This window comes from Corylus avellana, chromosome ca2 (assembly GCF_901000735.1).
Source record: "Corylus avellana chromosome ca2, CavTom2PMs-1.0".
NCBI classification, from domain to species: Eukaryota; Viridiplantae; Streptophyta; class Magnoliopsida; order Fagales; family Betulaceae; genus Corylus; species Corylus avellana.
The window spans coordinates 27,267,497-27,283,921 of record NC_081542.1 but is presented as its reverse complement, the minus strand read 5'-3'; the positions used below and the strand labels follow the sequence as shown (position 1 = coordinate 27,283,921).

At 37.0% G+C, this 16,425-nt stretch overlaps 1 pseudogene; it reads left to right on the top strand.

The window, feature by feature from the left end:
• The window catches only part of LOC132172386 (CSC1-like protein ERD4), a 16,551-nt pseudogene extending 1,882 nt beyond the window's left edge, over nucleotides 1–14,669 (top strand).
• The last annotated feature ends 1,756 nt before the right edge of the window (nucleotides 14,670–16,425 follow it).

Here is a 16,425-nt window from a genome sequence, read left to right as displayed (position 1 = left end):
TTAATTTAGAAAGAACGATTTTTAAATTTTTTTTTTTTTAAAAAAAGGAATTTTTATTTAAAATTTTTTTTTAGAAAACAAATTTTTTTTTAATTTTCTTTAACGAAAATTCTTAATTTTATTTAAAAAAGTTATAAAACAAAACAAAAAATTTCAATTTTTATAACAAAAAAATCAAAATTTTTTAATTTTTTTCTTATAAAAAGATTTTTTTTTTTAAAAAAAAAAAAATTAAATTTGCCGTCCTTTGGATTTTTTTTTTTTTTTAAAAGAAGTTTTAGTGTGTTTTATTTTTAATTTATTAAGGGTAGTTTTGTCATTGGGGAACATTGACAATTTTTGGTAGTTTGGGAGAGACATTGCCAATTGAGTGATAGTTTAAGATGGGTATGTGGACTTTTCTCAAAAATAAAAAATAAAGTTGTTAAAACCCAAGTACTTAATGGTATTTAACCATTTTACAAATTGACACGGTGATGTAGCAATTGTTCGTAAAAAAACAAGCCTGTAATGAACAAATCACAAATCAACACAACAATCCACACATGGAAACAAATGCAACAGCTACATCCTCAACAAGGCAAACTCGTAACTGGAAAGACAACGCTCCACATATGGAAATTCAAGCAACGGCTACAACCTCTACAAGGCAAAATCTCAACAAAGGAAATCAAGCAATGAAGACAAATCAAATCAACCCAATGGCTAGTGTTCATCAAGAAAGGAAATCAAATAAATTACTAGGCCTGGGTATCGGTCAAAACGGTCCGGTTTTGGCTCTTATCGGTTATTAATCGATAATTTTCGGTTAAACGGTTTATTAACCGATACCGAACCAATAAGAATTTTAACCGAAATTATCGGTTATAATGGTACACGGTTAAACAGTTTGGTTAAACCGGTTAACCGATTTAACCGTGGGCTTTATATTGATTTATTTTGTTGGGCCAAAAATGAGTTTTTTTGACTTTTGAGAACCCAAATACTTTTTGTTGGGACCCAAATATTTGTTTTTTGAGATAAAAATTGAAGCTTTTTTATATTGATCCACCACAACTTTTTTTATATTATAAAATACATTTTTCCAAAGCAAATGGACTAATTAACATAATGAATGCTAATTAGACTAACAAAACTAGTTAATAAAAAATGCTTTCACCAAAAGCAAAGAAATTTCATCTAATGCCATCACTAAAAAAAAAAAAATCAAACCTACCCAAACCCAAATTAAGATAAGGTTACATAGGTATATATATAATCCCAAAACTACGTCATTTTGGCATCCCTATTTAACGGTTTATATCGGTTAAACGGTTAACCAATATGAAATTTCTAACCGAACCGATAAGCATACCGGTATAAAAAATTTAACCGATAAGGATATCGGTATATCGGTTACGGTTAATATCGGTTCGGTCGAAACCGGTACACGGCCGGTAATCAGTAACCGGTTAATCTGCCCACCCCTATAAATTACGATAATGTTGTAATTTATTTTCCATTTGTAAATTCCCTAAACACTTGTATAAATTCACTACGTATCAATGAAAAACTAGTGCTGCAATTACATAGAAATACCCCACTTTATGTGGTATCGAAGTCAAGAATGAGCGACCCACATCGTCCCTACGGTTGCTCTCTTTTTTTGGTTCGTTGAAACCTTTGTTCAAACCCCTTGTTGCATCTTCCCCGGTGGTCTCTTCATCTACTGAAACCAACATAGCTATTCCAAACACCACCAACACCCATCAACCCATTCCCATGGCTCCTCTCTCAAGCTTTGCCCAATCCAAGCTCAATAAGGGCAATTTTATGACATGGTGTGGTATGGAACCTTTCCTCCGGGGTCATGACTTCTACGACTTCATTGACGGCACTACCAGCCCACCAACCCCATAAGTCTCAACCTCTCATGACGGCACCCTTACCGTCTCCACTGACCCAAACACCCTTTGGTGGCCCCGCCAGGATCAATTGATCCTGAGCATGCTGATATCTTCGATCCATACCTGATGAACTCTTGCCTCAAGTTCTCGGTTGCAAAATCGCCTAGGAGCTCTAGAAGACGCTTGATCAAACCTTTACCTCTGAATCTTGCGCCCAGACAATGACTCAATTTTCAACTTGCCACTGCCAAGAAGGTCAACTTGAGCATTTTAGACTATTTCCACCAACTCAAGCACATCATCGCCATTCTTGTCGCTGGACATCCCCTTAATGATTATGAGTTCACCTTCTACCTTCTCATCGATTTGGGTCCTGAATACGACCCATTTGTGATCTCGGTGGCCACTCATGTAGAACCTTTCCCCATGGACACTCTATTTGGTCATTTTCTTGTCCACGAATCTCGAATCGCGAATACGTCATTAGTGCGATTCCCTCTTCCCCACTGCCAACATCATTACTCGGAGCCCCAATCACCACCATGGCCGTGATGGTCATCGAGCCTTCCAGCGCATCTTCAGCCAAGGGCCACGTTCCCGGAGGCGTGCACACCAACTCCACACCTCTGCTTCTAGAGGTTTGGGAGGATCTTTGGGTCACTCCTCCTTTAATTATCGCCCCAATGCTTCTATGGGCTCTCCAAAATCCAGCCCACAAATGGGCTCGAAACCCACATGTCAGGTCTATGGAAAAATGGACCATTCCCCCTTACTTGTTACCATTGTTTTGATCAAGCCTACCAGGTTGCTGGTCCAAGTCTAACAACATCTACTGCCACATCATCTCACTCTTGGGACCTCAATTGGTATCTCGACATTGTGCTACTCACCACATCACCTCCTATCTTAACCAATTGAATCTTCAATCGGAAGAATATATTGATGGCCCCGACTAGATCCAAGTGGGCAATGGTACCTGAATCACCATCAAAAACATTGGCACATCTATGCTCTGTCTATCTTATTTTATTTTACGTCATGTTTTGCATGTTCCAAAAATTAGCAAAAATTTATTTTCTGTTCAAAATTTACTTTAGATAATAATGCTTTCATGGAATTTCACCCTTGTTTTTTTGTTAAGGATTGAATCCCCATAAGGATTCTACATAAAGGACAAAGTAAAAATGGACTGTACCAGTGGTCCTCCTCTCCATCAGCTACACCACCTAGTGTCTTCTCTAGTGAACGTGCTTCTCCTCAAGATTGGCACGTGCATCTCGGTCATCCTGCTAATCGAATACTTTGTCAAGTTGTGTCCCAGTTTCACCACCATATCACATCTAATAAGTAGCTGCCACTTTACTCCGCCTGTCATTGTGGCAAAAGTCACCAGCTCTCCTTTTCCTTGTCTAATCACCCATCTGATGTTCCCCATGAATTAGTTTTCTCTGATGTTTGGGGACCCTCCCTAATTTTATCTAATAATGGTGCATGCTACTATGTTATTTTTGTTGACCACTTCAGCAAATTTACTTGGTTATATCCCATACAATGCAAATCTAATGTTTTTACAAGTTTTCCTAAGTTTCAAGCTTATGTCGTACGCTTGTTTGATTGCAAAATAAAATCAATCCAAACCGATGGAGGTGGCAAATTTCTAAAATTATACCATCATTTTGCCTCTCACGATATCCACCATCGATTAATGTGCCTTCACACCCATGAGCAAAATGGGTCTGTGGAATGTAAACACTGGCACACCGTAGAAATGAGCCTTACTCTCCTTGCTAATTCCTATGCTTTTCTCATTTATTGGGCCGAGGCTTTCCAAACAGCCTTCTATCTTATCAATAGACTACCCACTCTGGTCCTCCATAACCTCTCTTTTTTCAAAAGCTTTTTAACCTTCACCCAAGCTACACTTTCTTATGCGGTTTTGGATGTGCATGTTGGCCCCACCTAGGACCTTACAACAAACACAAATTGGATTTCCGATCCTCCAATGCATCTTCTCTGGCTATAGTCCCCCCCATCGTGGCTCCAAATGTCTCCATCTTTCCTCCGGCTGTCTCTATATCTCCCGGCATGTCATCTTTGATGAATCCTATTTTCCCTCCTCTCGCTTCCCTCTTTCCTCCTTGGATCCACCCCCTCAACACACTCTTCTCTATCCACTCACTCATCCTCACACTCTCGTTGCACCAACCCACAATCCCCCGCGCACCCCAGATCCCACACGGGTTCAATCCACCATAGGACCCCCCATGTCGACTTTGTCGAGCCACCTCCCCCCCTTTCATTCATTAGCACCTACTCCTACTAACACAATTTCTCTTTCTTGTACGTAGGCTGCACCTACGGAGACTGCCACCTTAGCTCCATCTCAACCACAACATGTCATGCAAACTCGCTCCAAGAACAATATCTTCAAGCTCAAAAGTCTTCTAGAGGGTCTCATCCATTATCTCCTCCATAAAGCACTCCTTGCTGCCACTTGCTCCGATGATGTTGAACCTACCTCCTACTCCTCCGCAGCTCAACATCCCACTTGGCGTGCTACTATGAACACCGAATTTGATGTGTTGCTCATCAACAGTACTTGGAACCATGTTCCTCCTACCAACAATACAAATATCGTTAGTTGCAAATGGGTCTTTTGTTTCAAACGCAAAGCTAATGGAACTATTGATCGCTACAAAGCGCATCTCATCGCCAAAGGCTTTTACCAACAACATGACATTGACTATGGAGAGACATATAGTTCAGTAGTCAATCCCACAACCATTTGTCTTGTTCTCTCACTGGCCATATCCTCTAATTGGCCCATCCGCTAGATTGATGTACAAAATGCTTTCCTACATTGATGGCTCTTTGAGGACGTGTATATGACTTAGCCTCCCGATTTTCTCCATCCACAATACCCTTATCATGTTTATAAGTTACACAAGGCTCTGTACGGTTTGAAATAAGCTCCCCATGCTTGGTTTTTTCATTTTAATGAATGCCTCCATGAGCTCAGTTTTGTCGGTTCCTATTCCTACTCCTTATTCATTCATAGCCCATCTTAGCACACTACCTACGTCCTTATCTATGTTGACGATATACTCATCACCAACTCTTTTCCTCAAAGGACCACTTTTGTCCTGCAAACACTTAGAGTTGACTTTGTCATTAATGACCTCGGTCCTCTCCACTTCTTCCTCGTCATGTCAAGTCTCCTATGTCCACTACACATACTTTATCCATCCTCTCATGTGATCCCCTCATTGATTCCTAATTTCCTCCTCATACTGAAGTCTTGTTTGTGCCTTACAATATATCTCTCTCACTCGTCTTGACATCTCTTTTGTTGTCAAGAAAGTATCTCAATTCATGCACCGGCCCACCTCAATCCACCTTTAGGCTGTGAATCATATCCTCTGCTACCTCAAGTCTACCATTACCTATGGCCTACTCCTTCACTAGTCTCCATCACGCACCTTTCAAGCTTTCTTCAATGCTGACTAAGTTGGTTTCCCCGATGACGGAAAATCTACTAGTGGTTTTTGCGTCTTCCTTGATCCCAACCTCATTTCGTGGTCATCTTGTAAACACTGCATCGTTGCCCGCTCTAGCACTGAATCTGAATATCAAACCCTCACCATCACCACCACTGAACTCATCTAGCTCCATTCCTTGCTCCACGACCTTTGTATCTTTCTTCCCCACCCGCCTACGCTATGGTGTGAAAACATTGGCACCACGTACTTATCTACAAATCTCGCCTTCCATGCTTGAACCAAGCACATCAAAATCGACTTCCATTTTGTCTTGGATAAAGTCACTTCCAAAACACTGCTCGTTCATTTCATGTCTAGCAAAGACAACCTAGCTAACATCTTTACCAAAACCAAGACATTTTGCCTTTTTTTTTTTTTCTCATGTGTACCAAGCTCAACGTTGTGTGCCATGTGTCTCGCTTGCGGGGGCGTAATGAACCAATCACCAATCAACACAACAATCCACACTTGGAAACAAATGCAACGGCTACATCCTTAACAAGGAAAAATCACAACTAGCAAGACAGCACTCCACATATGGAAATTCAAGCAATGACTACATCCTCGACAAGGCAAAGATCTCAACAAAGGAAATCAACCAATGAAGGCAAATCAAATCAACCCAACGACTAGTGCTCATCAAGAAAGGAAATCAAATGAATTACCATAATGTTGTAATTTATTTTCCATTTGTAAAATCCCTAAACACTTGTATAAATTCACTACGTATGAATGAAAAACTTAGTGCATCAATTTTATTGAAATACCTCACTTTATAACATGGAAACAAAATTTCCAAGTTGCTAAAGTAGCAATTGTCATAGAAAATGTTTGCGCCGGTTATTCTGCCCCTTGGATCCAAGGCAAACAATATTAAACTAAAATTTGATCATAAGGTCAAGTTCATATACCAGTGTGTACATACCCGGGATTTTTCACCTCTTTTTCCTATAGCGATACGTCACACAATAACATATTTTTAGTTAAGAAACATAATTTTAGCGTTTTTATGGACGATTACTTACTTTGAACACTCAAATCCAACGTTTCTATCCCATAGATCACTACTCTGACATCAGTGTACCCAGGGCTCATTTTCTTATACTATTTTGAAAGGTGCTTCTATTGATTTCTGCTTATTAGCCATTCATGTCATGTATGATGTTTTTAATGAGAAGACCACTTCCATTGTGCTTGCTGTCCTCATTACCTGTATTTGCGATCAATCATTTTGAGGTTGAGCTCTCTTTTGTTGAGCCTAAGCTCAAACCTATGGGTTCCTTTTCTCGCGCCACTGTCCTTCGAACCATGGCTTAGCTCTCTCTTTGGCATAGGCATCTTAATGGTTGTGATGGCATTTCTGCTAATGCAGAATCTTCTGATGCTGTTTATAAAGCGTCTTTAAAGGCTCGAACGTCTACATCCGAGCCTTCCATCCAAGTTTCTACCATCATGAGGAAACTCAATGAGATGGTTGAGCAGATGACTTGTCTTGAGACTCCTGCAACTAGTATTCCTGCTATGGTTGTGGGTGATCGTAATAAGTTGGTTCAACTTAGTTCAAATGTTTCGTCGGTCTTGGATCATGTAGCTGAAGATGATGAGACATCTAATGAGGTTGTTAAGGTTGGGAGGTAGAAACTTGCAGGTGAGGGGTCTTCTACTGATGATAAGGATCAGACTGATGATGGAAATAAGGATGATGCTAGTGGAGATGGAGATAATGAGGATGGAGTAGATGCTACACATGATGATGATCCTGATCATGATCCGTTTTTGCTTATTTTGGTTGATTTTATTTTGGACACCTCCCTGAAAAACCCGGTACAACAACAAGGGTTGTATGAGTATACCCAATATAGACCCCAACATGCAGCAAAATATTAAACATAACAACTACACATGCAATATGAGATATACAACAATATTAGCACAAAAGCATGCAATGTTATTTAACACGCTAACAACAACCACCAACAATTCACCAACAAAACATATTATTTTTGTTGACGAATAGGAAAATTGTTGTACCAAGAGAAAACCGGGTCAGCCAAACCCAGGATTCCACTAATAATGAAAACCGCATGCACTACAAAGTATAGGAAACTTACAATACCAGCAACCTTATTACACCATATGTAGGACGATTTGTTCTTCATGCAATCTTTATTCCAACAAGTCCCATGTTGACCGATCTTAACCTAGTTGAATCCTTACCAATCCCCACTGATAGACTATTGTGTGTGCGGTCCCAGCACGTTGTCTCCTTGTTGATGTAGTGCAATCAAAGCACTCTGTTGGCTTCTTCAACCCTCCAATTAATTCACACAAAGATCTCTTGGAGTACCTCATTCAAGTGACTCTCACAAACTCTCCTTGGAGTTTCTCTAAATTTTTGTGTGTTTGAGAGATGAGAAATTGTAGAGAGAAAGCAGACCTTAAATAGAAAACTTCAGGTTTGCAGTGGCGGCATTAGAACACGTTAAGTGAGCGTTCAGACTTAACTAAGGTTTTGTAACCCTAATTTCCCCGCTTATTCAAAGATGCTGCTGCACTGTCAAGAAATGGCTCTTCCAAATATGCATTGTTCGTAGTGCCGTCTGGACATCACCGCTAACAGGATGTTTCAGAAACCCATCTGTCCGAACACAATTGAACCCGAGAAGGTCTGTTTGCACAACCGTCCAAACTCTTCAATTATCAAGCACTTTATGGAATGGTCTTTGTATATGGCTGTCCGAACTTTGCTTCTCCTTGTTCGGACACTCAACTCTATACTTGTCTTCCTTAAGCAGTATCTACATCTTCTCTTTCTCACTCTAGGGTTTACATAGGCTGAAGAGTGGTGAAATGAGCTCCAAGGGTCAAGAACATTCTCTTTAAATGAGCCCATGCATGTCCAAAAGGGTAGAGGTGTCAAAAAACCCAATTTTGTAACCGCTCATCGATTGATCGAGCTCCCTGATCAATCCATCAATGCTAGGGTTTCATCTATCGATTGATACTACTTGATCAATCTATCGATGCCCAAGAAAATGTAAACAACCAATTCTTAATTCAATCCCGTTCCAAGTCCTAAAGGGATTAAAGCTTAATAAAAATTCCAAATAATTTTCGGGGTGCTACAGGCTGGCCTGGAATGGTTTTACTCTTGAAGCATTCATCAAAAGATTTCCATTTTGTCACCAAATTCGTGTGTTGATTGTTTTTGAAACTTTCACAATATTTGGTGATTGATTGTGTGTTGAATGAATTTTTAATTCCGTGTTATTTTTGCAAACATGTATTCAACCTCACTTTTAAGTGTTGTTAGGAGCTTTTAGGCTAATTTTCAGTTACGATTTCTTATACTTTCATTTTTCCAATTAATATGCAGTTTTGAGAATCTTGGTCTTATCTAGCATAGTCTTGCTGCCAGTTCTTTTACCAGTTGCTGCTACTGATGATAGTGTGAAGTCTACTTCGGCAACCACAAGCAAGGGGACCTTTAGTGACTTTGACGAGTTATCCATGGGAAATATCAAAGTATGCTACACAAATTTTCATGAACTGAATGTTTAAATCTCTTTCTTTTATTCTCTTAGGGCAATGGGCTATCAAATGATGGAGATGACTAATAGTTATTTATTAAATTTGTGAAATTACATTTAGGAATTTGTCTTATCCTAATAAAATCTTAAAAAAATCTTTGAGAAACTTCACAAAGGACCCCTAAACTACTGCGCGTTTTGAGAAGACCCTCCTAAATTTCAAAAACTCTCAATTTGATGCAATTTACCTCCTCCGTCAATTTTTTGCCGTTAAAACCCCTAAAAATACAAAATTACCTTTCAATTTTCTTTTTTAAAAAAAAAAATTGAAAAAAATGAAAAAAAGGTCACAAGGTGGCCCAACCGTGGGTCACCTTGTGATTTTTTTTTTTTAATTATTTTTTTTTTTAATTTGAAATGAAGGGTAAATTTAAAGTTTTCTAAAAAAGATAGGGGTATAATGGTCATTGTATCACTTTTAATGTTTAAAAACTAACGTAGGGGTTTAAATTTGAAAGTTGAGGGGTTCAAATTGAGAGTTTTTGAACTTTGAGAGGAGAGTTTTCTCAAAACATGCGGTAGTTCAGGGGTCTAAAGTGAAGTTTCTCCTAAAATCGTACTTATTCTTCAACCAGAGGCACATCTTGCTGAGATGGTGATACTAAATATGTGATTTGTGTGTTACGCTATCTAATTAATGTCTTTTCTAAAATAAAACTTCAAACTATATATTATATATTCTATTTTGTTTGTTAATGAATTATATGGGCCCCATAATTTCATTTGAATGCAGTTTTCTTTGTTTGTTTGCATATACAGGAGAAGAGTCCTCGGTTTTGGGCATTTCTGATAGCCGTTTATTGGGTTTCTTTTGTTACATATTACTTGTTATGGAAGGCATATACACATGTCTCTGGACTGCGAGCAGACGCTCTTATGTCTCCTGAAGTGAAGCCTGAACAATTTGCCATTCTTGTTAGAGATATACCTCCAGTTCTTGAAGGCCAAACAAGAAAAGAACATGTTGATTCGTATTTTGAAACTATCTATCCTGAGACATTTTACAAATCAATGGTGGTAACAGACAACAAAGAGGTAAAGTATTGATTTGCTATGTATTATTTTGTTTCCTATCTTTTACCGGCCTCGTTGAACTATAAATAGATCGTTCTATTGTGTACTTCATATATCAGAAATACAAGCTTCTTTTCCACGATTCTTTAACTTGTTTTTTTCTTCATGTTATGAGAGCCACTATTTTCTTGGTGCCTCCAATAAGCCTTATTTTGCCGCTCGTGCACCTTCTCCTATTTAAGCATTTCTTTGAAGTTTTTAACTGCAAAAGAAGCACACCAAAGGCTTTTTTAACTTTATAGTCTTCTTCATCAACTCCTCTATATATTTTAAACCTTTAAATTGTCTCTCTTGTCATCTTGGAAATCAAACTCATTTAACATTTAATAAAACTAAGTCTTTTTTGTTTGAACCTTTAGATTTTGTCCATTCTTATTTTAGGGTCTTGCCCTAATTCCCATTGAGTGAGGATCTCGCTATTTTGTTATCTTTGTTGATGATTATTCTTGTTATACTTAGATATATATTTTACAACATATATTTGAACTCACTCATATTTATCGAAACTTTCAAAAAATGGTACAAACTTAATATTATTGTACCATCAAAATATTTTGTTCAAATAATGCTATGGAGTATAATGAAAAATCATTTCTTGACATTTGAAATCAAAATGGGACAATTTTCCATTGTTCTCATGTCCTTACACCTCTCAACATAATGGACGTGCAAAACAAAAACATCGTCATATCTTAGACACCGTAAGAGCTCTTATCATTTCTACTTATGTTCAAAAACAATTTTGGGCTAAAACTAGTTTTACTATTGTTTACACAATCAATCGAGTTCCTTCACCTACGATTCACTACAAAACTCTTTTTGAGCTTCTCTATGGAAGAGTTCCTGACTACACCTTCCTTCGCGGTTTTGGTATGTTGTGCATGTTTTGTCACTCTTCCTTCACATGATCAAGGACATTAAACTCGAACCTCCCAATTATGTTGTTTTCTTGATTATGTCATTGCCCAAAAGGGCTATCGTTGTTATGATCCCATTACTAGACGCCTTTAGGTTTCTCGTCATGGGGACTTCTAGGAACATAAATCGTTTACACGTCACTCGAGTTTTCCACATTCCTCTTCCAATTATTCGCCTATTTTCACTTATCCCTCCAATATATATATTTTTTTCCCCGAGTCTTATGCACAAAATTCAAGCTCTTTAGACGATCCTTTCATGGCTACTTATGGTATATTTGATGCGTCTGATGGTCATCATGTTACATCACACCCCCAAAATTCTCCCTAGGCCTCCAGACTCCGTCGCTTTAGAAGGGTAAGAGCACCTCCTACCCATCTATAAGATTACCATTTTTTTCTTTTTTTACTATTTTATTTTTGTCTCTTACTACTCTTCACAAACATTACACTTATCGCGAGGCAAGTGGTAACCCTCTTAGGCAGAATGTCAAATTAAATGCCCATACCAAAACTCCCATACTTTGGATCTGATGGATTTGCCTCCCAAAAAATCAGCAATTGGATGCAAGTAGGTTTGCAAAATCCAGACAAGGGAATTTGGGTCATTTGAACGCTACAAGAGGTTCGTCTTGTTGACTATGAAGAGACTTTTAGATCTTTGGTTGACACCCAGGAGTATGGTATTGACTATGAGGAGACTTTTGCCCCTAACCTATAGCATGACCCACCAATTTTAGATCTTTGTTTGCAGTTGCTGCTCTTCTCTTAACATTATTCCCTTGAGCTTGGGCCTATTCCTATGCTAATGGGGCTAGTGACCCCACTCCACCATATTAGCTATTGTAGATCAATTAGGCATTATTTCTTCATTTTGTATTTAGTGTATTTTCTTTCTTTCACTAGCCTCGTTCAATTATAAATAGGTCATTCTATTGTATAGTTCATGTATCAAAAATACAAAGCTTCTTTTCCACAATTCTTAAGCATGTTTTTTCCTAATTAGAACAATATCTCATATGGAAGTAGAATGTGTAAGCATTCTAGATGCATTAGAAAAGTACTATAGGTTTTATGATTATTTACATTGATTGGTTCTCTTAGGTAAACAAAATTTGGAAAGAGTTAGAAGGGTACAAGAAGAAGCTTGCTCATGCTGAAGCCATATATGGACAGTCAAAAACAACTAGAAAACCAGAAGGAGCAAGACCCACTAACAGAACTGGCTTCCTTGGTCTTTTTGGTGAAAAAGTAGGTAGCTTAGAGTATTACAGAGGAAAGATTGATGAACTAGTCCCAAAACTAGAATCAGAACAAAAAATCACTCTCAGAGAGAAGCAGCAAGATGCTGCTCTGGTCTTTTTCACAAACAGGGTGACTGCAGCTTCTGCAGCACAGTGTCTACATGCCCAAATGCTTGACAAATGGACAGTTACAGATGCTCCTGAACCACATCAACTGATATGGACTAACCTTAAAATCAAGTTTTTTCAGAGACACCTACGGCAACATGTCGTGTATTTTGTTGTGGCCTTAGCCATACTTTTCTACATGATTCCAATTGGGTTTATTTCTGCTCTCACAACACTGGACAATTTGAAGAAGCTTCTCCCATTTATAAAGCCAATTGTGAATATGAAAGCACTCAAGACTCTGTTGGAAGCTTTTCTCCCTCAGCTTGCACTCATTATCTTTTTGGCTTTGTTGCCCAAGTTCCTTTTGCTTCTGTCAAAGGCTGAGGGAATTCCCTCTGTAAGCCATGCAGTAAGAGCTGCTTCTGGGAAATACTTCTATTTCACTGTGTTAAATGTTTTCATTGGAGTGACAGTGGGAGGAACCTTGTTCACTACATTTAAGACCATTGAGGATGATCCTAACTCTATAGTTACTATCCTAGCCAAAGGTCTGCCAGGCAATGCAACATTCTTCTTGACCTATGTGGCTTTGAAGTAAGCTAATGATTTTGCATTTCTTATATGTACCTTTTCTAATTACTTTATGAACGAGGTGGCTTTAAAATCACCATTTGATCAGAATTCAATAATAATCAATCACAAGCTCAATGGTGATTTTAAAAATCACGTCATTTATAGAGTTACACAAGAGTGACTTCTAACATTAAGCTTTGCAATCTTACACTTCTCATTCCAATACAATAATTCTATGATTCACAGGTTCTTTATTGGCTATGGTCTTGAACTATCTAGAATAGTGCCTTTAATTATATACCATTTGAAGAGGAAGTATCTTTGTAAGACTGAGGCTGAGTTGAAAGAAGCTTGGTTTCCTGGAGATCTTAGATATGGAACTAGGGTTCCTGGTGACATGCTGATTGTCACAATTGTCCTGTGCTACTCTGTTATAGCTCCTCTTATTCTCCCATTTGGCGTGGCTTACTTTGGCCTGGGATGGCTAATTCTTAGAAATCAGGTAATGTTCTTTGATTTTTGTTTAAGTTCTAATTCTTATTTGACCAAGCTCTTTCCTATGTTGGAAAAAATTTGAGGAATATATATATATAGAGAGAGAGAGAGAGACTGTTCATTAACTCTTACATATCTTTTACCCTACCAAGGTGACAGCATGAGGAAAGGAAAAAAAAAAGCAGAGAAACTTCACTTAACTCTGCTGAATTGTCATCATTTTTACATTCCCTGAAGTTCAATTTTTCTTAATTTAGTGTATCAATCTCTCAATTCTTTACAATCTCACACATCCGTTAACTTTTTCCAAAATACCCCCATTTGTTTTAGGAAAAAAACACAAAAGAAAAAAATTGCAAAGATTAAGACATTGGTCTGAATTTAACGGTATTTAAAAAAATACCCATGACTCAATTTTTGCAAAAAAAATAAAAAATAAAAAATAAATTAAATATTTTTTCTAAAGAAATTTTGTTGGGATTTAATGGAAAATCCTAACGGAGTGGAGACATTGAAAAAAATTAAAAGTTTGATACACTAAATTGAGAGGTTTTGAACTTTATGGGAACATTGCAAAAGAGGTGAAAATTTAAGAGGGATAAGTGAAGTTTTCCTCATGGTTCATTCTTATTATTAAATGTGCAAATATTACATGCATAAACTTTAAAATTCCGAGCTTTATCAGTTTCTTTACGATGTTTTTGTTAGAATTTATGATATAATTCCATTTAAGATTATATTCCTTATAGGATAATTACCTTGTAATCAGGTTTTTTATGATGTTTGATCCAACAGGCACTCAAAGTTTATGTTCCATCTTATGAAAGCTATGGAAGGATGTGGCCTCACATAAACGCATCCTAGCATCTCTAATGTTATACCAAGTTACTATGTTTGGTTACTTTGAGGCAAAGAAATTTGTCTGTGCACCATTGCTAATTCCACTCCCCATATTGTCCTTGATCTTTGGATATGTCTGTAGTCAGAAATTCTACCGCTCTTTCCGTGACACAGCTCTGGAAGTTGCTTGCCATGTGTTGCAGAAAAGTCCTAACATGGACCAGGTTTTCAGATCTTTCATCCCACCAAGCTTGAGATCTGAGAAGAATGATGGTGATCTGTTTGAAGATGCTTTATCAGAACAAGTTTCGAGAGTTTGATGTAGATTTGTGTTGGTTTTTATACTCCTGTTTAAGATTACTCTTTTGGAACTTGGCATATTTGTTGACATTATATAAGAAGCGCCACGGGAGTCACAGCCTTGATTGTCTGTAATATATTATGTTTATGTTTTTTGTTTTTGTTTTTTTTTTTTTTAATTTATAATGTTTGTGTTAGTTTGAACCACTTGTGTGGAATTTCTTATTTGGTTCTGCATTAATATATGTTGCTTACATTTGATATTATTCCATTCTATGTTATCTTCATGATTTCAGACATGATTTGCAGATTATACTCCAACAGAAAAGAGAGGGTAGTTCGAGGAACCCGAAACCTTCTTCTAACAACAAATGTAAACGTTTGACAATAAACTTCTCTAGTTATTTTATTAGTTTTATGGTGTCTTTAAATAAACACTTACAATGCATAGTAGAAATAAAACACTAACCGGAATAAACCACTTCTAATGTGATAACATATTATCTCTAAATTATTCAATCCTAATCCTAAAATCCTTCTCCCTAATCACATAACGATGCAATCTTTAGTTTGAGGAAACATTGCAAATTGGGTTTTACTTTGTGACCGGTATTTGTACTTTTTTCTAGGTTTTTATTATTATTAGTTTGGGTAGTCTTGTTGAAACTTTAACTTGTGACATCTTTTCTAGATTTGGTACATTATTTTTAGCTCTCTTTTTTTTTAGTAATGTTATTTAGTAAACTGTTATACGAGTACCACATAACTGATGATGCGGCAGTAAAACTTTCTCTTTTTTTTTTTTTGTGAGCAATTAAACATTTCTTAGCTAAAAGTTTGTTTGTGACTAAGGTTAGTTGGTTTTTTTTTTTTTTTTTCACTTTTATTTATTTATTCTACTTTCAAGTTTATTTTCGTTTTTACTTTCAATTGATTTGTACTTCTAGGGGGTACTGCTTTCGCCTATAAGATTGTGTACTAGATATGGTGCTGCATAATTACTGCCTTTTGTGGTGTTATAATTCCTTAGACTATTATGCTTTCAAAAATCATCAAATTCTCCCTTGGCCTTCTTTTTATTCATTAACGGATTGTTTTCTTTGCTCTCTGACCACCATCTTCTCCATTAAAAAAAATTCCAAACTTCCTATTTCTTTTCATTTTTAACTTCCTTTGTTGTCAACTGCCACAAGTCCTCCCTGATTTCGTGAGAAGTTTACTTCATTACTAACAAAACTATTGACCAGTTGAAACCCTAACCGATTCGGCCAAGTGCTGTAAAAAAAGCTGTAATTTTTTATGGTCTAAATTTAACTCCACTCTTTTTCTCATGAAAAACTTGATATTAAATATGGACTGTTAAAAAACTACAAAATATTAAAAAACTACAACGTATATTTTGTAGTTTTTTTTACAGTGCCTACGCCAAATCGACCGATTAAATGGTCAGATTGTTGAAACCAATATAGATATAATGGAGCCTGAACATTTAAATTTCAATTAGTACAACATCATTTGGAAACTCAATAATACACACAAGCCAAGTGTGCTCTACTAATCACATAACTTAAATTATAGAATTTTCCTTTGATATTTCTTTCAAGCAAAACCAACATGATCTCTCTATATTTCCACCTATCACTTGGATTAACATACAAAACTGCCTCTTCATTTGAGCTGTTCTTACAGAAAAGATAAAAAAAAAAAAATAAAAAAAAAAAAAAAAAGAAAAAAACAAAGGCAGGTGGTTTAAACCCAGAAAAACTAGCAGTTAACTGGCTCGAAAATCCAGGAAAAGACGCAACTTCTGCAGCAGGAGCTCACGGGTGCCGTAAAGAGGCTTGCCGCTGATGATC